Raw genomic sequence first — 23,352 nt, 5'->3', positions numbered from 1 at the left:
CCCCACCCCACCCCCCCACCCCACCCCCCTGCCCTGCCCCCCCCTCACCCCCCCGCAGGGAAAATAGGACATTTCAGAGAGTCACTTCACAGAGTCGCTGTTCTGCTCTTTGACCTGCAGAGCTGTCCCAGAGGTTGCAAGCAACATGCTCGGAAGTACTCACACGACTGGCTGTGTTCCCTGGAAAGCATGTAATTGGCGAGAGGCGGAGTGTAGGTCAAACACTGTAGAACCGAGTTGAGGAAACACGTATTGCCCAGGTTGTGCAGTCCAGCTCCAACACTTTGCCTTTGCCGCCACTCCACAGAAATCTTCTCGGGTGGGAAAAGCATCCTTTGTGGCGGAGCAGGTCCGTCAGTAACGACTGCAAGAGAACGCTAGCGTCAAAGAGACTGCACCCCTTTGTTTTACGAACGGAGGCTGCAAAGGTAGTGTTCTGGACAGGAGCCCCCAGAAGAACCAGCTGTAATCGAGAACACGAGCACGTAGTCGAGACAGCCCATGCCTCAAGTTTGCTGCTCAGCACACAGCTGGGGAAAAGCGTTTACTCCTCTGTTTTCCTTTTCCTCCTGGGCAACCACTACTACTCGGGCTTCAGGAACTTCGGCCAAGTCCCTTCCATCTCGAGGCTCCGCTCTGCTTGTTAGTCTAATTCTTCTGTCCTTCTTCCTTAGCCTGACCTGAACCGCAAGCTCACGCTGGCAATTACATGGCAATACGTGGAGGAGCTAAGGCCAAAAAAGAGGCCAGCAACCCTCCGAGGAGCAGAGCTCTTTCCAGGCAGTGTTGCCTTCAACTGTCGGAGGCGCACACACCTGGAGAAGCCTGTGTATTGCCACAAAGCTCCCTCCCCAGCAGCCACCGCAGCTTGTCAACCTCGCACAGTTCAGCTTTGCAACGCTAACCGCTCCCGCTGTCCCAGGGCAGTCACACCATTAACCTTTACTCTTGAAGTCTGTACTCACAGGAGTAGCTCCTTTCGGGGCCAGCTCCTGCAGCTGGTACCTGACCCCAGCTTGCAGAGCCTGACTTCATTTCTGTCGGACACGACTCCGACTCAAAAACAAACGCGCTCGGCTAGCCAGAAGGCGCGCTCAGCCCACGCTCGCTTCCGCCAGCGCGACTGCAAGTGCCCTGGCAGAGAGCGCGCCACGAGCTGCTGCGCCGCGGCCCTCTCTGCCGCACAGCGACCCCAGCTCTGTGGGCCATTGTGACGGCGGGCAGCTCGGCCAAGCAGCTGAGCGGGCCGGGCCCGATCCGGCGCACCCAATCGGATCGCAGCGTGCCAGTGGCAGGCGGGTGCTGGGGGCAGCATGGCCCCACCCCTCCTTATGAGGGGGAGGCCGCGGGGGAGGCGCGCTCACCTCGGCGCCCCAAGGGCAGCCCCCGCCCCAAGGGCCCCAAGGGCCCCAAGGGCCCCCCGGGGCTGCGCTGCCCCGCTGGCGGCAGGGGCGGGGGCTGGGCTCCCGCCCGCACAGCTGACACCTCTTTCCCGGGCCGAAGAAGCCGGACTAAGAAAAAAAAGCACGCTGCTGTCACCGTACCTGCTGTGCCGTTTGGGCTGCCCTGTTCCTGTTGGTGCGGGTTGTCTTTCCCACTCTTGTGGTGCCCCAAACTCTGTCCCTAAGACTTGTAGAGCACAACACCCGCTCTCCTCCAGCTCCCTTTTCCATGCATTTGGTCTAGGTCAGGAGGGGAAGCAAGCCCCTCATTCTGCACTACAGAGAAACACCTTCAACAGCCCTTAAGAGCAAGCCTGTTGGAAGACCCTGCAACGCCAAACAACTTTTAAGGCGTTCTTGGAGCAGCCGCACAATTTCACCTGTCTCCAGGAATTAGCGGAAAAGCCTGGCGCCATTACACGTTAGCACTAGTGCGCCTCCTCATCAGTGCGAGCACTGACTTGGACTTGGACTTTCTCTCTCCGGAAGGCTTTCCCAGGAACGGGGCTGCTCTCTCCTTGCGCCTTCTGGGACGAACTTAGTCCTGTACAATTGCTGCATAAGAGAGTCTTGACAGAACTAACGAGAGCAGCTATTTGACAAATACTTAGCGGGGGTAAGCCGCCTACGTTTCGCGGGCAGCTCCGGTGCTATGGAATTAACGCGTCAGTGTGTCCACAGCAGCTTTGGTTTGGGGGTTCTTCTCATACTGGATTGGGTGTTTTCCATCATTGCCCCAAGCGGTACTGCAGTTTGCCATGGAAAAGAGCGGCTCGACTCTAGATCGGTCTCCAGGCAAATTCAATTCGTTTTGCAATGCTGTAATCAGTCAAACTGCTCGAGCCGGGTGCCTCTTTCGAGGGACCCAGAACAAAAGAAGTCTGAAGAAACTGTCCTCCTTACAGTCTTAGTTCCCCGCCTGCCAGTGAAAGTCTCTTCCAGTCTTCTTTACTGAGTCAGTAAAGTCTCTTTCCTTCGGATCGGTTCACGTCTGCAGCCCGGGACGGTTGCTACGTTGCTGCTTCACGGTGCCTTCACTCGTTGCCGAAGGTTAACCGTTGCTTCTGCTCGTTCTGCTCTGGGTCCTTGAGGGCCGCTTCTAGCTGGTTTTGCAGTCCCATCAGCAGCAATGTCTTTCGCGTTCACTGCCGGTCAGTCCTGCGGCCTGCAGGCTTCATCTCCGTTAGGCCTCGCGCTCAGCTGGGCTAGAGCTAAATTAGCTCCCGTTTCTAACATAACAGTTATGCTAACTGAGGGACCAGTTTCTAACAGGTTCTACCTTGGCTCTTGGAGCTGCTCTGAGGGAAGGTTCCGGATCTGGAAGGGCAAAGCAATGCTTTTGAAGCCAGCCAGCATTTCATGCCAAAGAGAAGCAGGCATAGCCTGAGATGTCTCCAGGAGAGAGATGCTAACAGATTCCTGGCGCGGTGACACTACTTTCATTTGCGGGAGCTCTGTGCAGAGGGAACGGCTCTCTGTGACCGACTGCCCCCGCTCCCCCGCTGCTTTCTTCAAAGCACTCAGTGGCGGTAGCTTCTGTTTGGCTGAAGCTGGTCAGGCGAACACTCGCAGGCCTGGCACGGCAGAGCTGCTCCTGCGTGGGGCACGCTTGGAGGGTGCATTTGGCGTTTCCTCGGCGCTTGATAATGGAGAGCCTCACTGGGTAGGCAAGGTAGCACTGGGTAGGCAGGAAAGGTAACTCCCTGCCTGAAGTCCTGGGCTCCATAAATAATCCCTCCTACCTGCTCAGACGTCCAAGGCGGCTGCATGTCATAGTTTGCCTGTGAAACAGAGCAAAAGAGTCACCAGGTCTCTGAACTCTGTCAGGAGGAGCTGTGAGGAGGGGAAATCTCCTGGTTCCTGTGACTGTACAGGAGAGCAGACTTTTATCAGGCATAACCCGCAAGCAATCACCTTCCCTCTAACGTTGCCATTAACTCGGGCCACGGAGGGGCAGCGCAGGCGTTACTCTACCGGGAGAGGGTTAGTGTTCAGGGTTTGCCCTTTCGGTGTCCCGTTAGGGCCTAGCGCGTTTTGGCTAGGGGCTACGGGTTGGCACTCGCCTTTTCGGGGTAGGGATCGGGGGAGGCTTGGGGGAGGGTTCAGAGCTCTGCCTACGGCTGCTGGTAAGTGGTTAGGGCATGGGCTAGCCTTTTGGGCTCGGGCTAGGGCTCAGGGTGAGCCCGGTGTGGCAGGGACTTCAGGGGTGGGATCGGGGAGGGGCCTGGGGTGAGAGGGAGGCTAAGGGGTTACCAGGTTGGGCTTGGGCTGGGCGGAGAGGGTGTGGGGCTAGGGATTAGAGCAGGGGCTCGGGGGAGGGCTGGGTGGGGGGGGAAGGGACTGGGGTCAGGGCAGGGCTTCAGGGTCGGGGTTAGCGGCAGGCAGGGCAGGGCAGGGCAGGGCAGGGGCCTAAGCAAAGGGCTCTCACAGGCCCTGTGCCATGCGCGCCGCCCTCACCGCAGGGCCCCTCACCGCCCCCAGCTCTGCCGTCTGCGTGGGCGCAGCTCTCCGGAGGCCGCCCTGCGTGCCCTGGCGCACCTGCCTCTAGCGCTGGTGGGCAGCGTCTGGGGCCGGCGTGCGGAGGCCGGGGCTGGCATCAGGCTCGGGGCTCGGGGCTGGCACCGAGAGGGCGGGCGGGGAGCGAGCGAGCGAGCGAGCCCCGCGCCTTCCCCGCCACGCTGCCCGGGTCGCCGCCTGCCTGCCAGGCCCCGGCCATCTGCGCGCTGGCTGGCCGAGCAGCAAGCGGTGGGCGGGAGGGGCGGGGCGGGGTGGGGCGGGCCGAGCAGCAAGCGGTGGGTGGGAGGGGAGGGGCGGGGCGCCCCAGGAGCGACATGCAGCCCACCCAGTGGCGCTGCCGCCCGGGCCAAGGGCTGGTGCTGGTGCTGCTGGGCCGGCCGGGCCCCTGGGGGCCCGGGGGCCTGCGGGCAGCGGCAGGGGTGCCTGCTCCGGGGCTGCGCTGGCCCGGTGCCGGCCCTGGCATGGGCCGCCTGCCCCCGTGCCCCCGCGCTAGGCCGCGGCATGGCCCACCTGTGCCCGGTGGGCCCCGCTTTGCTCCATCCCTCCCCAGTTCGGTGTGTCTGGTGCCTTTGCCTTGGCTGCCGTGGCCACGCGTGGCTGTGTCGCCGGGACTGCCTGCGTGCCAGTGGCCCTGCGCCCCAAAGTGCCCCCTCGCTAGCCAGCTGGGCCTGACTGGATTTCCCTTTGCCTTATGCAGTTGCTCGACATCTTTTTTTTTTTCTTTTTCTTTTCCCTTTAGCCTCGCTTCCTCCACCCAGCCCCAGTGAAGCACAAGCAGCTTCTGATCAGACGTGCTGACACTTGACCTGCCCGAGCAGCAGAGTGGCTTGCTGCTCGCACTCCTGCCACGCGCTCCCACGGCGCCCCATTCGGGCCTTAGCTCCTGCCAGGCCTGGGGCGCCAGCGGGAGCTCTGCTACCCATCGGCATTACCGGCACCTTTGGAAAAAAGCACGCCTAATGGAAGCGAACGGGGGAAAAAAGTTGCTTCTTTGCGTGGTAAAATTCCGTACAGAAGTCTGAAGCACCGCTAAGGACTGGCTTTTGGTTTGATGGTCATTTTATTGTTTTGAGAATCAAAACAAGCTTTTCAAGCTTGGCTTGGCAATGCTATTGTTTTGAGCATGGCGATCTGTTGCTTTTGGTGGTAAGTTGCGGTGCTGGCGGCAAGGTTAGTCAGAGTCCTGAAGGCTCCCGCCAGCAAGCTCGGCATCGGAAAGGCAAGAGGCAGCAGGGTCACTCCCTGTCATGACATTCAGCCCAAGCCCATCTGCTCAGCGGTTTGCTTTTCTAGAAAGCAAAGACCCGAGCCTGCGCACAGCTCGACGTGCGCCGTGACTCCGGCACTGAACGGGCTCGAGAGGAAGGCGGCCAAAAGCCTTCGAGGAAAACCGACTGCCTTTCAGGTCCGGGCTAAGGCGGGTGTTCTGCGCAGAAGAGCAGGACACAGCTACCTGCTTTCCTGGCACCCGCTAGACCTTAGGCACGTGCAATGTGGTGGCAGTCCCGCCTTCTTTCCCAGCAGCCCTTCAAAAACGGAAACAAGCAAGCAAGCAAATCACAGACGCTTTTTGTTGTTGTTTTTAATCAAGGCAGAATATTTGGCAGCTAGGGCCTACTGGACAGCTTTCCGCTGGCAAGCATTCCGAAAGTATTGCAAAGCATAGTCTCTGCTTGAATAAAAAGGAATCCCGCCACCTTCCTGGGGCCCCTTCCCTTCCATCTCCCCGCGGGATGGGGTGGAGCTCTGTTGGTTGCTTTCACCTGCACGGGAAGGCTGCCCGTCCCCGTGGCGTTGTCTGCCGCCACGGGTTCTGGCTTGCTCACGTACAAAGCCGTCTGCAGGAAGGGATTCTTCCTTCTCCTCCCGTGTGTGCTTCTGGAAACGAGGATCTGAGCGTTCCAAGAAGCTCTCCAGCTTCTTGAGGGGGGTCTCCTCTTTTCCTGACGCTTGCCATTGTCCACGGGGAGCTCAGAGAAATCCAAGTCCTACTGTCTGAAGGAAACAGGCAAGTTAAGAACAGAAAAAACAGGGGTGGCACTTGATGCCTCTACGGGACTGTCTTGTATCATACATTTCTACTGCAGGGGCTGATGTGCAGCGCATCAGCTGCCCTGCGGTTAATTGCCGTACGTCTGCCTTACTAGGAAGCGTAAACCCTGAGAGGTCGAGCGGGCATTAGGTCCTGGCTTGTAGACAAATCGTTAATCAAGGCTAGTTCCGGAATACGAGCACCTGAAAACAGTCACTCTCGTAGCCTTCCCAAGAACTGCGCGCAGATGGCATTCTGACCATGTGGTCCTGATCTAAAGGTTTAACGCAAGTCGGCAGTATCTTCCCTAGCCTCTCTGGATCAAGCTGTCAACGCGACCCCCAGAGAGAGTCCCCCCGCGTGCCCCCCCCCACCCCCCCGGCCCCAAAAGAGCTTGGAAGGAATAACAGGGCAGGCAAGAGAGACAGCCCCAAGAGAACGAGGAACAAATTGCTCGTTTTGCTGTAGCCCTTGCTTACTTGTAAGCCTTCTCTCGACGTTTATCTTTGGCCTTCTTGCGCTTCTTGACCTTCTCGTACTTTTTTCCTTTTTGGATCACCTGAAAGCTCTTGTCTCGATCCGTCCCCGTTTCTCTTCCGTTTTGCTGCCGCTCCCTTCTGCACGGGGGTGGTCTCTTCTCAAGAGGCGGGTGCGGATGTGATTCTAACTACGCGGGCCCGTTCTAAAGTGCCGCCCCAGCTCGGCCGTATCTTCCCTGTCTTCGCCTCATCAGCCTACCAACGTGATCCCCGGACAGACTCCGCACTACTGAGCGCTTTTTAAAGCAAACTGGGCGGACAAGAGAAAGAGCCAGAAAAGAACGAGGCACAAACTGCCGGAATCTCTTGTCTCGCTCTTTCTCCGTTTCGCTTCTGTTTTGCTGTCGCTCCCTTCGGCGTGGCGATGTCCTCTTTTTCTGCTTCTTTGCTTTCCAGTCTTCCGGGGAGAGCCCTCCAAAGCAGAAGGAACTGACGCAGGCGGAAGCGCGTGTCTTTGAGGAGAGTGTTTTTCAGACTGCTGCTCCGGAACGGAACAGGGGCGCGAGTCTGCTCTGTGGCTGCGGAAGCGACGCACGTCTTCCCCTCCGGAGAGCGACGGCAGGTGGAGCCACCTGCTTTGGCAAGAAGGCTCGTGGCTTGGCCTGTCTTGTTGTGTTCGTCCTCCGCTTCGGGATCTGTATCGAGGCCGTTTTCCTGAGCTTCTGCCCTTACCTGGGCAGTTTCTGTCACGACGGGAAGACGTGCGCCTGCTTCCATTGCAGTGCCGCTGCTTCTGGCAGCTGTGCTTGTTTCTTTCCAGCCTGCAAGAGCGCCTCCTCTTGTGAGAATGACCGCCTGGTCCCCTTCCGTTTAGCTTCTCCCGCTCTTCGGTGCCAGAGCGCTCTCTCTTCCTCCGGCAGGGCTCCGGGGAAGGTTTTGGCGAGTCGCGTCTTTCGTCGGATGAAGGAACAGGCTTGCTTAGGTCCTCATCCTCCCGAGCGCTGCAGAGACCGTCAGGCTGCCACGCAGTCTGAGGTGCAGGCCGTTTGTTTGGAACGCTGAGAGCCATCTCCCGTTTCTCGGAGGGATCGAGAACGGAAGGCCTGGCAGTTGCCCAGGTTTGGACGCCAGCTGCTGGTAGAGCTGATGATGGCCTTTGGAGGGTGACACCATTGGGCTCCTCTTTCAGGGCTCCGTTTCTGTTGGAACCGTCTGAGCTCTGTATTTCAAAAGAAGAGAGTGTAAGAGGGCTCTGTGCAAACACACAGCTTTGAAAAGCCCTAAACACAAACCCCTCCTGCCAGATACTCCTACAGATTGCCTCGGGAGCTGAGCGGAAGGAAAACCACAACCCTGCTTTAGCTCGGAGTGCGAGGCCAAGGCGGGTGCTACTTTTCAGTCCTGCTTTTGGTTTTCTGCATATTGGAAGCAAATGAGCATCCTTTTTGAAAGCCCATCCAAACAGCTGAGCACGGATTAAAGATGTTCCTAAGTCTCGCTCTCTCGCTCTCCTCCTCTAAGCTTGACGTGTGTACGGATGTATGCGCGTCCATTTTTCCCCTTCACGCTGCCCCTGACAACCCGAGCATAACTGTTCAAGTGCTCAGGAAGAAGCCCTTTTGGTTTTGCTGTCTCAGCTAAAGGGACAGCACTAAAAAGAAGCCCAGCAATCCGGCCTTCTTGTCTTGATTTGAGCACGACCTGCCTCTACTTCCAGCGTCTCTCGGCGCTTCAGGAAGCGGAGCTGGAGGCAAAGAAGCAGCAGGGCTGCAAACAATTTAGCATTAGCCACTGTTTGAGTGATTCTGGCTGCAGCAGCAGGAGAGCTGTGAAGAAAGCTGCAGTGCGGGGAGGGGGGGGAAACACAATGCAGACGCTACCTACCCCCCACCCCCACCCCACCCCCATCCCCACCACCAAAAAAAAAAAAAAAGAGGAAAAGAAAGAGAAAAATCCCACTCTCATTTTGGTGCCTTCATCCTTCCCTCTCTCTCTCTTCCCTGCCAGTTACCTTCATCGTAGGAGGAGGAGGATGGGGTCCCGTAAATCCAGCCTGCTTATTATCAGCCCCCGGCTGAGCAAGGAACGAACGGGGAGAAGCTGGCACGGGTGTGTAAGAAGCGCCTTCTGCAGGTGTCTCACCGCGGCACCTTGGGAAACAACAGTGAGCTCAGTTGAGAGATGTTCTGTCAGCCTCCGCTTGGGCTAAGCCCCATCCTATCACGCTGTAGGAGCAGCTGATCGGCCATACTGAAAACGTAACCAAGACTACGAGCTGAAAATTAGGCGATGGTCTTCCTACCACGGCTGCCCCTTTCAGAGCAAGAACTCATCATCCTCACACCACCTCTGGCCTTAATTGTGCCTCTTTTCGGCATTCGCCTGCTACAGAGAGCGCCTCCGTAACAAGTTACGCGAGTGCAGCAGCTTAAGGCCAAGCAATGAAGGCCAAGAAAGGGCACGGGGACTTCCAGATTAGACAGAACGGAAGTCTACAAATAGCCCTTTCCTCCCGGGACAGAAAGAGAAACGCGTCAGAGGAGAAGAAGAGAAGCATCAGTAGCGTGAAAAGGAAACGCATGCTGAACCCACCTGACATAAAAAAGTAAATACGCCTGCTGGCTGAGAACGGTGCCGATGTTGCGAAGGACGACCGAGGCATCGTTCATCTCATACCACAGTCCGTTACTGGCCTGCAAATAAAGGCAGTGAGACATGGGACGAGTCCTTTCCCCCTAAAAAACAGTGGTTGCCGGTAGCCTTCTGGGGCAAGCCTCTCTTCACCAGCACAGGTTTTACCCTGCAAGAAACGAAGCTGATGCTTACCTTGGTGAAGCAGAAATAGTGTCCCGCGTGGCCGCTGCCACCTCTGTGCACCAGGACCGCATATAAGGCGTAGAGGACTGGTTCGCCGACTGGCTGAGACATGTATGCTCGAAGGTCCAAATACTCCGGATATTTCACGTGCTGAGGACAGAGCAAGAAGACCCCAAACTCATCTGGGAATACTTCACGAAAGAGCCGGAGAAAAACCCTGCTAAGAACACGGACCGGAAGTTGAGGCAGACCTTTCTTTGGCTCGTCAGAAAGAGGTCTTCCCAGGGACAACAGGTAACAATTTCAGGTGCAGAGAACCGTTCTCGGCAACATCAGCTCTTTAAGAGCAGAGCATATGCTTATCGTCCCACGGGAACTGTGCTGTTCCCCCAAGAGCAAGAGCCAGACCTACTTCTTGTACTGAGTCTTCCCAGACATCTACCGCCTCTGTACTTGCAGGCGGCAGACATTAACAGCTTTTCTAGAAGCGTGCTCTGCTCTGGGAAATCTCCCTCCCCAAGAGGACGGATTCGCTTCACAATTGTAGAGCTACCTTGCTAATCTTTCCGCCGGTGAAATCAGCAAATCTTTTCAGGGCTATGGTGAGAACGCTGGAAGAGCGATGGATCGTAAACCTCTTGGACGCAGCAACCATCTGTTCACACCTGCAAAGCGAGCACGGGCAAGTGTTTATAGGCATCTTTCCCTCCCCCGCCTCCCGCCAAAAGCCAAACACGTTTCCGCGTCTCTCGCACGCTCCTCCCAGTGCAATGCTCTGTCCTCGCGTAAGCGGGTGCTTCTTTTCAGAAAGCCACCCGCTGCCTTTCAGCCTTGCTCATGCAGAGACCGTAGCAGGATGCTTGAGGACACCGCGATACGCGCTGGGAAGGTTCTCTTTGGGCAGCCACACAAAAGCCTGAGTGCGCGTAGCCCGGCTGCGCGCCCCCCCAAAAGCGAGGCTTGCCAACAACTCCTAACGCAGCAGGAAGGCGACTCTTCCCACTAGAGCGCTGTTCCAGAATGTAATGCAATGCCGGGGGATGTTCCCTGGTACGCAGAAGTGGCTCCTTCTAGTCAAGCAGAATGACAAAGATGCCTCTCTTAAAAGCAAATGTACTGTTTGCCAAGCTCTGGGTGACTTCAGCTCTACAACCAAAAGGTGCGCCTCGCTGTCTCGTTTGCCTGTCTCAATTGAGTCAAAGGCTAGCTCATGCTCTGAGACAGGCCCTACATTTCAGCCGGGCTCTCCTATTAAGATGTCGTTAGGAAGAATCTTACTTGCTGCATTTGTAGCAGTTTTCACCATCCAGCCGTTCAGGTCTCACAAATTCCTCCAGAGCTGCGGGGACAGAGGAGGCTGCCTGGATGCGGAAGAAAGCAGGGCACTGAGTTCCTGGAAACTCAAATCCCAACCCGCCCCGAGTATTTTGCCACAGGGCCTCCCTCCTTCACCCAGGGGGAGACCGTCGGCTTTAGAACGCCACAAGTGGCAAGAACAAACCCTCAGAGCTCGGGCCCTTCAGCCACCGATCCAAAACGGCTTACCTGTATCTCCAAAGGGATGTCGAGGAACGCCTCGTAGGACTCCGACACTGCTTGGCAGCTCAAGCACGTTACTGCAAGCCAAACAGCAGCACGTCACAAAATGTGAAGGAGACTCCCTTTGCCCGCTTAAACCGTTAAGACCCACTCCTCCCGTCACACCGTTAAGCTCTTTGCGACAAACGGGCACAAAGGCACCGAGCAGTTCTAAGGACAGTCCTCGTTTGAAAAAGTACCTCTGAAGCGCAGAAATCCTCCAAAGATTTGGTGAATGACCGTGGCAGCTTGCGACGACGCGTCCAAGCTGGAAACAAATTATCATCAGAGCTCAGAAGAGCCTGCTTGTCTACGAAAAGCCGGGACAAAGGTTTTCGCGTAGGGTAGGACACGAAGGCGACAAAAGCGCTCGAGAACACTGAAAGGTCGAGGTGTTTCTGCTTACTCGGTGCTTCCATTCAAACAAGCCGTCTGCATAGCAGCCACGGTGCAGCGTAAGAATTCGTGAGCATCTTCCTGTCGGCCAAAATGGAAATGCTCCCCGATTCCTAATGAACACCAAGGGTACAAGGTCTAGCTCATCAAAAGGGACAGAACGCTTCCCTTTCTACAAGCGCTCTCTCGCCCTTAAAAACTTGAACTCTCCAAACCCTTTGCACCCGTGACATAGCCCTCTGAAAACGCAGACGTTTCTACAGAGGGAGAACGCCCTCTGCAATGACTTACGCCTAAGGTCCTTGAAGACAGCCGTAGGCTTGATGGCATCCTCAGAGCAGAGCAGGACCTGGTTAACGTGCGTTTCCATTGTACACATCATGCAGAAGCCTCGCTCGCGACCTGCCAAGAGTCAAGGAAGAACCCACCTCAGTCTGGTGAAAGACGCGCCCCTGTGGAAAACCCTAAGCAACAGCAACCTTGAAGTTGTAAGTGCAGCCTCTGCTCTCCGTTCTACGCTCTCTTCTCCTCAGCTGCCAAGAGCCCAGTCCGTGTGCATAAGCACTAGCCAGGAAGTCTGTAGTAGTAGCCCACATCTTCTGAGGAAGCACCTGCTAACGGACTGCTGCCAAGTCCTCTTTTGCCGGTAGCGTCCCAGGACTTTGCACGCCACAGAAGAGCACAACAGGCGAGGCAAGCCTATTTGACCCTGACGAAGCAGCCTTAAGAGAGACTGAGCGTTAGCTTCGGCGCGCTGCTCTCGGGTGAGCTACGCGATACGGCGCTAAGAATCCTTTGGGAGAAAGGGCAGGTTCAAGTAACGCGTGTGTAGGTACTTCCACCCTCCTTGCTCGCCAAAGGATGCTTAATTGCAAGACGTCTTGTAAACAAGGCGCCAACAGGGCCTAATTTCTCCGAGCATGGACTAAGACACCAGACCGGGAAGCACACAGCTGCCTGTGTCAGAACAGACCTACGTGCATACGACCAAAGGCCGCTAGGCTCCCATCGGTTCCACAGAAGAATAACTTCCAAAGAACACAAGCCCAAGGCTTGGAAAAATAAGGTCTGATTTGAGCCTCAATGAAACTCTGGGTTTCCAGACAGTCATCCCACAGAAATCTCTATCCGAGTTCACACCAGACTAGCTCACATCATTGCTTTCACGGCGGTCTGCCCTAGCTTCCGTCTTCCAACGGTTCAGCACTGACCACTCACAGCACTCGGGCGTTATGGAAACGCGGCTGGGAAGGACCGCTGAGAACCTGAGCTGCCCTCCTCCTGAACGTTATCATCTTTCTGCCAGTCGGAAACCCACGGGCCAAACATTCATGGAGCGCATCACTTCCCAATGCCCTTGATCTTTCACAGGAGGGAAGAAAGGATCCTTCCTTGACGTTTGAGCACAGTGCATTAAGTGAAAGCAAGCCCTCCATCAGCTAGCCTGAGCGCGTCGCAAAGGCACGATGAAAAGCCGGTGCGCGCCCCCCACCCCACCCCCCCACCCCACCCCCCTGCCCTGCCCCCCCCTCACCCCCCCGCAGGGAAAATAGGACATTTCAGAGAGTCACTTCACAGAGTCGCTGTTCTGCTCTTTGACCTGCAGAGCTGTCCCAGAGGTTGCAAGCAACATGCTCGGAAGTACTCACACGACTGGCTGTGTTCCCTGGAAAGCATGTAATTGGCGAGAGGCGGAGTGTAGGTCAAACACTGTAGAACCGAGTTGAGGAAACACGTATTGCCCAGGTTGTGCAGTCCAGCTCCAACACTTTGCCTTTGCCGCCACTCCACAGAAATCTTCTCGGGTGGGAAAAGCATCCTTTGTGGCGGAGCAGGTCCGTCAGTAACGACTGCAAGAGAACGCTAGCGTCAAAGAGACTGCACCCCTTTGTTTTACGAACGGAGGCTGCAAAGGTAGTGTTCTGGACAGGAGCCCCCAGAAGAACCAGCTGTAATCGAGAACACGAGCACGTAGTCGAGACAGCCCATGCCTCAAGTTTGCTGCTCAGCACACAGCTGGGGAAAAGCGTTTACTCCTCTGTTTTCCTTTTCCTCCTGGGCAACCACTACTACTCGGGCTTCAGGAACTTCGGCCAAGTCCCTTCCATCTCGAGGCTCCGCTCTGCTTGTTAGTCTAATTCTTCTGTCCTTCTTCCTTAGCCTGACCTGAACCGCAAGCTCACGCTGGCAATTACATGGCAATACGTGGAGGAGCTAAGGCCAAAAAAGAGGCCAGCAACCCTCCGAGGAGCAGAGCTCTTTCCAGGCAGTGTTGCCTTCAACTGTCGGAGGCGCACACACCTGGAGAAGCCTGTGTATTGCCACAAAGCTCCCTCCCCAGCAGCCACCGCAGCTTGTCAACCTCGCACAGTTCAGCTTTGCAACGCTAACCGCTCCCGCTGTCCCAGGGCAGTCACACCATTAACCTTTACTCTTGAAGTCTGTACTCACAGGAGTAGCTCCTTTCGGGGCCAGCTCCTGCAGCTGGTACCTGACCCCAGCTTGCAGAGCCTGACTTCATTTCTGTCGGACACGACTCCGACTCAAAAACAAACGCGCTCGGCTAGCCAGAAGGCGCGCTCAGCCCACGCTCGCTTCCGCCAGCGCGACTGCAAGCGTCCTGGCAGAGAGCGCGCCACGAGCTGCTGCGCCGCGGCCCTCTCTGCCGCACAGCGACCCCAGCTCTGTGGGCCATTGTGACGGCGGGCAGCTCGGCCAAGCAGCTGAGCGGGCCGGGCCCGATCCGGCGCACCCAATCGGATCGCAGCGTGCCAGTGGCAGGCGGGTGCTGGGGGCAGCATGGCCCCACCCCTCCTTATGAGGGGGAGGCCGCGGGGGAGGCGCGCTCACCTCGGCGCCCCAAGGGCAGCCCCCGCCCCAAGGGCCCCAAGGGCCCCAAGGGCCCCCCGGGGCTGCGCTGCCCCGCTGGCGGCAGGGGCGGGGGCTGGGCTCCCGCCCGCACAGCTGACACCTCTTTCCCCGGCCGAAGAAGCCGGACTAAGAAAAAAAAGCACGCTGCTGTCACCGTACCTGCTGTGCCGTTTGGGCTGCCCTGTTCCTGTTGGTGCGGGTTGTCTTTCCCACTCTTGTGGTGCCCCAAACTCTGTCCCTAAGACTTGTAGAGCACAACACCCGCTCTCCTCCAGCTCCCTTTTCCATGCATTTGGTCTAGGTCAGGAGGGGAAGCAAGCCCCTCATTCTGCACTACAGAGAAACACCTTCAACAGCCCTTAAGAGCAAGCCTGTTGGAAGACCCTGCAACGCCAAACAACTTTTAAGGCGTTCTTGGAGCAGCCGCACAATTTCACCTGTCTCCAGGAATTAGCGGAAAAGCCTGGCGCCATTACACGTTAGCACTAGTGCGCCTCCTCATCAGTGCGAGCACTGACTTGGACTTGGACTTTCTCTCTCCGGAAGGCTTTCCCAGGAACGGGGCTGCTCTCTCCTTGCGCCTTCTGGGACGAACTTAGTCCTGTACAATTGCTGCATAAGAGAGTCTTGACAGAACTAACGAGAGCAGCTATTTGACAAATACTTAGCGGGGGTAAGCCGCCTACGTTTCGCGGGCAGCTCCGGTGCTATGGAATTAACGCGTCAGTGTGTCCACAGCAGCTTTGGTTTGGGGGTTCTTCTCATACTGGATTGGGTGTTTTCCATCATTGCCCCAAGCGGTACTGCAGTTTGCCATGGAAAAGAGCGGCTCGACTCTAGATCGGTCTCCAGGCAAATTCAATTCGTTTTGCAATGCTGTAATCAGTCAAACTGCTCGAGCCGGGTGTCTCTTTCGAGGGACCCAGAACAAAAGAAGTCTGAAGAAACTGTCCTCCTTACAGTCTTAGTTCCCCGCCTGCCAGTGAAAGTCTCTTCCAGTCTTCTTTACTGAGTCAGTAAAGTCTCTTTCCTTCGGATCGGTTCACGTCTGCAGCCCGGGACGGTTGCTACGTTGCTGCTTCACGGTGCCTTCACTCGTTGCCGAAGGTTAACCGTTGCTTCTGCTCGTTCTGCTCTGGGTCCTTGAGGGCCGCTTCTAGCTGGTTTTGCAGTCCCATCAGCAGCAATGTCTTTCGCGTTCACTGCCGGTCAGTCCTGCGGCCTGCAGGCTTCATCTCCGTTAGGCCTCGCGCTCAGCTGGGCTAGAGCTAAATTAGCTCCCGTTTCTAACATAACAGTTATGCTAACTGAGGGACCAGTTTCTAACAGGTTCTACCTTGGCTCTTGGAGCTGCTCTGAGGGAAGGTTCCGGATCTGGAAGGGCAAAGCAATGCTTTTGAAGCCAGCCAGCATTTCATGCCAAAGAGAAGCAGGCATAGCCTGAGATGTCTCCAGGAGAGAGATGCTAACAGATTCCTGGCGCGGTGACACTACTTTCATTTGCGGGAGCTCTGTGCAGAGGGAACGGCTCTCTGTGACCGACTGCCCCCGCTCCCCCGCTGCTTTCTTCAAAGCACTCAGTGGCGGTAGCTTCTGTTTGGCTGAAGCTGGTCAGGCGAACACTCGCAGGCCTGGCACGGCAGAGCTGCTCCTGCGTGGGGCACGCTTGGAGGGTGCATTTGGCGTTTCCTCGGCGCTTGATAATGGAGAGCCTCACTGGGTAGGCAAGGTAGCACTGGGTAGGCAGGAAAGGTAACTCCCTGCCTGAAGTCCTGGGCTCCATAAATAATCCCTCCTACCTGCTCAGACGTCCAAGGCGGCTGCATGTCATAGTTTGCCTGTGAAACAGAGCAAAAGAGTCACCAGGTCTCTGAACTCTGTCAGGAGGAGCTGTGAGGAGGGGAAATCTCCTGGTTCCTGTGACTGTACAGGAGAGCAGACTTTTATCAGGCATAACCCGCAAGCAATCACCTTCCCTCTAACGTTGCCATTAACTCGGGCCACGGAGGGGCAGCGCAGGCGTTACTCTACCGGGAGAGGGTTAGTGTTCAGGGTTTGCCCTTTCGGTGTCCCGTTAGGGCCTAGCGCGTTTTGGCTAGGGGCTACGGGTTGGCACTCGCCTTTTCGGGGTAGGGATCGGGGGAGGCTTGGGGGAGGGTTCAGAGCTCTGCCTACGGCTGCTGGTAAGTGGTTAGGGCATGGGCTAGCCTTTTGGGTTCGGGCTAGGGCTCAGGGTGAGCCCGGTGTGGCAGGGACTTCAGGGGTGGGATCGGGGGGGGGGCCTGGGGTGAGAGGGAGGCTAAGGGGTTACCAGGTTGGGCTTGGGCTGGGCGGAGAGGGTGTGGGGCTAGGGATTAGAGCAGGGGCTCGGGGGAGGGCTGGGTGGGGGGGAAGGGACTGGGGTCAGGGCAGGGCTTCAGGGTCGGGGTTAGCGGCAGGCAGGGCAGGGCAGGGCAGGGGCCTAAGCAAAGGGCTCTCACAGGCCCTGTGCCATGCGCGCCGCCCTCACCGCAGGGCCCCTCACCGCCCCCAGCTCTGCCGTCTGCGTGGGCGCAGCTCTCCGGAGGCCGCCCCGCGTGCCCTGGCGCACCTGCCTCTAGCGCTGGTGGGCAGCGTCTGGGGCCGGCGTGCGGAGGCCGGGGCTGGCGTCAGGCTCGGGGCTCGGGGCTGGCACCGAGAGGGCGGGCGGGGAGCGAGCGAGCGAGCGAGCCCCGCGCCTTCCCCGCCACGCTGCCCGGGTCGCCGCCTGCCTGCCAGGCCCCGGCCATCTGCGCGCTGGCTGGCCGAGCAGCAAGCGGTGGGCGGGAGGGGCGGGGCGGGGTGGGGTGGGCCGAGCAGCAAGCGGTGGGTGGGAGGGGAGGGGCGGGGCGCCCCAGGAGCGACATGCAGCCCACCCAGTGGCGCTGCCGCCCGGGCCAAGGGCTGGTGCTGGTGCTGCTGGGCCGGCCGGGCCCCTGGGGGCCCGGGGGCCTGCGGGCAGCGGCAGGGGTGCCTGCTCCGGGGCTGCGCTGGCCCGGTGCCGGCCCTGGCATGGGCCGCCTGCCCCCGTGCCCCCGCGCTAGGCCGCGGCATGGCCCACCTGTGCCCGGTGGGCCCCGCTTTGCTCCATCCCTCCCCAGTTCGGTGTGTCTGGTGCCTTTGCCTTGGCTGCCGTGGCCACGCGTGGCTGTGTCGCCGGGACTGCCTGCGTGCCAGTGGCCCTGCGCCCCAAAGTGCCCCCTCGCTAGCCAGCTGGGCCTGACTGGATTTCCCTTTGCCTTATGCAGTTGCTCGACATCTTTTTTTTTTTCTTTTTCTTTTCCCTTTAGCCTCGCTTCCTCCACCCAGCCCCAGTGAAGCACAAGCAGCTTCTGATCAGACGTGCTGACACTTGACCTGCCCGAGCAGCAGAGTGGCTTGCTGCTCGCACTCCTGCCACGCGCTCCCACGGCGCCCCATTCGGGCCTTAGCTCCTGCCAGGCCTGGGGCGCCAGCGGGAGCTCTGCTACCCATCGGCATTACCGGCACCTTTGGAAAAAAGCACGCCTAATGGAAGCGAACGGGGGAAAAAAGTTGCTTCTTTGCGTGGTAAAATTCCGTACAGAAGTCTGAAGCACCGCTAAGGACTGGCTTTTGGTTTGATGGTCATTTTATTGTTTTGAGAATCAAAACAAGCTTTTCAAGCTTGGCTTGGCAATGCTATTGTTTTGAGCATGGCGATCTGTTGCTTTTGGTGGTAAGTTGCGGTGCTGGCGGCAAGGTTAGTCAGAGTCCTGAAGGCTCCCGCCAGCAAGCTCGGCATCGGAAAGGCAAGAGGCAGCAGGGTCACTCCCTGTCATGACATTCAGCCCAAGCCCATCTGCTCAGCGGTTTGCTTTTCTAGAAAGCAAAGACCCGAGCCTGCGCACAGCTCGACGTGCGCCGTGACTCCGGCACTGAACGGGCTCGAGAGGAAGGCGGCCAAAAGCCTTCGAGGAAAACCGACTGCCTTTCAGGTCCGGGCTAAGGCGGGTGTTCTGCGCAGAAGAGCAGGACACAGCTACCTGCTTTCCTGGCACCCGCTAGACCTTAGGCACGTGCAATGTGGTGGCAGTCCCGCCTTCTTTCCCAGCAGCCCTTCAAAAACGGAAACAAGCAAGCAAGCAAATCACAGACGCTTTTTGTTGTTGTTTTTAATCAAGGCAGAATATTTGGCAGCTAGGGCCTACTGGACAGCTTTCCGCTGGCAAGCATTCCGAAAGTATTGCAAAGCATAGTCTCTGCTTGAATAAAAAGGAATCCCGCCACCTTCCTGGGGCCCCTTCCCTTCCATCTCCCCGCGGGATGGGGTGGAGCTCTGTTGGTTGCTTTCACCTGCACGGGAAGGCTGCCCGTCCCCGTGGCGTTGTCTGCCGCCACGGGTTCTGGCTTGCTCACGTACAAAGCCGTCTGCAGGAAGGGATTCTTCCTTCTCCTCCCGTGTGTGCTTCTGGAAACGAGGATCTGAGCGTTCCAAGAAGCTCTCCAGCTTCTTGAGGGGGGTCTCCTCTTTTCCTGACGCTTGCCATTGTCCACGGGGAGCTCAGAGAAATCCAAGTCCTACTGTCTGAAGGAAACAGGCAAGTTAAGAACAGAAAAAACAGGGGTGGCACTTGATGCCTCTACGGGACTGTCTTGTATCATACATTTCTACTGCAGGGGCTGATGTGCAGCGCATCAGCTGCCCTGCGGTTAATTGCCGTACGTCTGCCTTACTAGGAAGCGTAAACCCTGAGAGGTCGAGCGGGCATTAGGTCCTGGCTTGTAGACAAATCGTTAATCAAGGCTAGTTCCGGAATACGAGCACCTGAAAACAGTCACTCTCGTAGCCTTCCCAAGAACTGCGCGCAGATGGCATTCTGACCATGTGGTCCTGATCTAAAGGTTTAACGCAAGTCGGCAGTATCTTCCCTAGCCTCTCTGGATCAAGCTGTCAACGCGACCCCCAGAGAGAGTCCCCCCGCGTGCCCCCCCCCACCCCCCCGGCCCCAAAAGAGCTTGGAAGGAATAACAGGGCAGGCAAGAGAGACAGCCCCAAGAGAACGAGGAACAAATTGCTCGTTTTGCTGTAGCCCTTGCTTACTTGTAAGCCTTCTCTCGACGTTTATCTTTGGCCTTCTTGCGCTTCTTGACCTTCTCGTACTTTTTTCCTTTTTGGATCACCTGAAAGCTCTTGTCTCGATCCGTCCCCGTTTCTCTTCCGTTTTGCTGCCGCTCCCTTCTGCACGGGGGTGGTCTCTTCTCAAGAGGCGGGTGCGGATGTGATTCTAACTACGCGGGCCCGTTCTAAAGTGCCGCCCCAGCTCGGCCGTATCTTCCCTGTCTTCGCCTCATCAGCCTACCAACGTGATCCCCGGACAGACTCCGCACTACTGAGCGCTTTTTAAAGCAAACTGGGCGGACAAGAGAAAGAGCCAGAAAAGAACGAGGCACAAACTGCCGGAATCTCTTGTCTCGCTCTTTCTCCGTTTCGCTTCTGTTTTGCTGTCGCTCCCTTCGGCGTGGCGATGTCCTCTTTTTCTGCTTCTTTGCTTTCCAGTCTTCCGGGGAGAGCCCTCCAAAGCAGAAGGAACTGACGCAGGCGGAAGCGCGTGTCTTTGAGGAGAGTGTTTTTCAGACTGCTGCTCCGGAACGGAACAGGGGCGCGAGTCTGCTCTGTGGCTGCGGAAGCGACGCACGTCTTCCCCTCCGGAGAGCGACGGCAGGTGGAGCCACCTGCTTTGGCAAGAAGGCTCGTGGCTTGGCCTGTCTTGTTGTGTTCGTCCTCCGCTTCGGGATCTGTATCGAGGCCGTTTTCCTGAGCTTCTGCCCTTACCTGGGCAGTTTCTGTCACGACGGGAAGACGTGCGCCTGCTTCCATTGCAGTGCCGCTGCTTCTGGCAGCTGTGCTTGTTTCTTTCCAGCCTGCAAGAGCGCCTCCTCTTGTGAGAATGACCGCCTGGTCCCCTTCCGTTTAGCTTCTCCCGCTCTTCGGTGCCAGAGCGCTCTCTCTTCCTCCGGCAGGGCTCCGGGGAAGGTTTTGGCGAGTCGCGTCTTTCGTCGGATGAAGGAACAGGCTTGCTTAGGTCCTCATCCTCCCGAGCGCTGCAGAGACCGTCAGGCTGCCACGCAGTCTGAGGTGCAGGCCGTTTGTTTGGAACGCTGAGAGCCATCTCCCGTTTCTCGGAGGGATCGAGAACGGAAGGCCTGGCAGTTGCCCAGGTTTGGACGCCAGCTGCTGGTAGAGCTGATGATGGCCTTTGGAGGGTGACACCATTGGGCTCCTCTTTCAGGGCTCCGTTTCTGTTGGAACCGTCTGAGCTCTGTATTTCAAAAGAAGAGAGTGTAAGAGGGCTCTGTGCAAACACACAGCTTTGAAAAGCCCTAAACACAAACCCCTCCTGCCAGATACTCCTACAGATTGCCTCGGGAGCTGAGCGGAAGGAAAACCACAACCCTGCTTTAGCTCGGAGTGCGAGGCCAAGGCGGGTGCTACTTTTCAGTCCTGCTTTTGGTTTTCTGCATATTGGAAGCAAATGAGCATCCTTTTTGAAAGCCCATCCAAACAGCTGAGCACGGATTAAAGATGTTCCTAAGTCTCGCTCTCTCGCTCTCCTCCTCTAAGCTTGACGTGTGTACGGATGTATGCGCGTCCATTTTTCCCCTTCACGCTGCCCCTGACAACCCGAGCATAACTGTTCAAGTGCTCAGGAAGAAGCCCTTTTGGTTTTGCTGTCTCAGCTAAAGGGACAGCACTAAAAAGAAGCCCAGCAATCCGGCCTTCTTGTCTTGATTTGAGCACGACCTGCCTCTACTTCCAGCGTCTCTCGGCGCTTCAGGAAGCGGAGCTGGAGGCAAAGAAGCAGCAGGGCTGCAAACAATTTAGCATTAGCCACTGTTTGAGTGATTCTGGCTGCAGCAGCAGGAGAGCTGTGAAGAAAGCTGCAGTGCGAGGAGGGGGGGGAAAACACAATGCAGACGCTACCTACCCCCCACCCCCACCCCACCCCCATCCCCACCACCAAAAAAAAAAAAAAAGAGGAAAAGAAAGAGAAAAATCCCACTCTCATTTTGGTGCCTTCATCCTTCCCTCTCTCTCTCTTCCCTGCCAGTTACCTTCATCGTAGGAGGAGGAGGATGGGGTCCCGTAAATCCAGCCTGCTTATTATCAGCCCCCGGCTGAGCAAGGAACGAACGGGGAGAAGCTGGCACCGGTGTGTAAGAAGCGCCTTCTGCAGGTGTCTCACCGCGGCACCTTGGGAAACAACAGTGAGCTCAGTTGAGAGATGTTCTGTCAGCCTCCGCTTGGGCTAAGCCCCATCCTATCACGCTGTAGGAGCAGCTGATCGGCCATACTGAAAACGTAACCAAGACTACGAGCTGAAAATTAGGCGATGGTCTTCCTACCACGGCTGCCCCTTTCAGAGCAAGAACTCATCATCCTCACACCACCTCTGGCCTTAATTGTGCCTCTTTTCGGCATTCGCCTGCTACAGAGAGCGCCTCCGTAACAAGTTACGCGAGTGCAGCAGCTTAAGGCCAAGCAATGAAGGCCAAGAAAGGGCACGGGGACTTCCAGATTAGACAGAACGGAAGTCTACAAATAGCCCTTTCCTCCCGGGACAGAAAGAGAAACGCGTCAGAGGAGAAGAAGAGAAGCATCAGTAGCGTGAAAAGGAAACGCATGCTGAACCCACCTGACATAAAAAAGTAAATACGCCTGCTGGCTGAGAACGGTGCCGATGTTGCGAAGGACGACCGAGGCATCGTTCATCTCATACCACAGTCCGTTACTGGCCTGCAAATAAAGGCAGTGAGACATGGGACGAGTCCTTTCCCCCTAAAAAACAGTGGTTGCCGGTAGCCTTCTGGGGCAAGCCTCTCTTCACCAGCACAGGTTTTACCCTGCAAGAAACGAAGCTGATGCTTACCTTGGTGAAGCAGAAATAGTGTCCCGCGTGGCCGCTGCCACCTCTGTGCACCAGGACCGCATATAAGGCGTAGAGGACTGGTTCGCCGACTGGCTGAGACATGTATGCTCGAAGGTCCAAATACTCCGGATATTTCACGTGCTGAGGACAGAGCAAGAAGACCCCAAACTCATCTGGGAATACTTCACGAAAGAGCCGGAGAAAAACCCTGCTAAGAACACGGACCGGAAGTTGAGGCAGACCTTTCTTTGGCTCGTCAGAAAGAGGTCTTCCCAGGGACAACAGGTAACAATTTCAGGTGCAGAGAACCGTTCTCGGCAACATCAGCTCTTTAAGAGCAGAGCATATGCTTATCGTCCCACGGGAACTGTGCTGTTCCCCCAAGAGCAAGAGCCAGACCTACTTCTTGTACTGAGTCTTCCCAGACATCTACCGCCTCTGTACTTGCAGGCGGCAGACATTAACAGCTTTTCTAGAAGCGTGCTCTGCTCTGGGAAATCTCCCTCCCCAAGAGGACGGATTCGCTTCACAATTGTAGAGCTACCTTGCTAATCTTTCCGCCGGTGAAATCAGCAAATCTTTTCAGGGCTATGGTGAGAACGCTGGAAGAGCGATGGATCGTAAACCTCTTGGACGCAGCAACCATCTGTTCACACCTGCAAAGCGAGCACGGGCAAGTGTTTATAGGCATCTTTCCCTCCCCCGCCTCCCGCCAAAAGCCAAACACGTTTCCGCGTCTCTCGCACGCTCCTCCCAGTGCAATGCTCTGTCCTCGCGTAAGCGGGTGCTTCTTTTCAGAAAGCCACCCGCTGCCTTTCAGCCTTGCTCATGCAGAGACCGTAGCAGGATGCTTGAGGACACCGCGATACGCGCTGGGAAGGTTCTCTTTGGGCAGCCACACAAAAGCCTGAGTGCGCGTAGCCCGGCTGCGCGCCCCCCCAAAAGCGAGGCTTGCCAACAACTCCTAACGCAGCAGGAAGGCAACTCTTCCCACTAGAGCGCGGTTCCAGAATGTAATGCAATGCCGGGGGATGTTCCCTGGTACGCAGAAGTGGCTCCTTCTAGTCAAGCAGAATGACAAAGATGCCTCTCTTAAAAGCAAATGTACTGTTTGCCAAGCTCTGGGTGACTTCAGCTCTACAACCAAAAGGTGCGCCTCGCTGTCTCGTTTGCCTGTCTCAATTGAGTCAAAGGCTAGCTCATGCTCTGAGACAGGCCCTACATTTCAGCCGGGCTCTCCTATTAAGATGTCGTTAGGAAGAATCTTACTTGCTGCATTTGTAGCAGTTTTCACCATCCAGCCGTTCAGGTCT

This window comes from Struthio camelus, chromosome 7 (assembly GCF_040807025.1).
Source record: "Struthio camelus isolate bStrCam1 chromosome 7, bStrCam1.hap1, whole genome shotgun sequence".
Taxonomy (NCBI): Eukaryota; Metazoa; Chordata; class Aves; order Struthioniformes; family Struthionidae; genus Struthio; species Struthio camelus.
Note: the sequence above shows the minus strand (reverse complement) of the source record.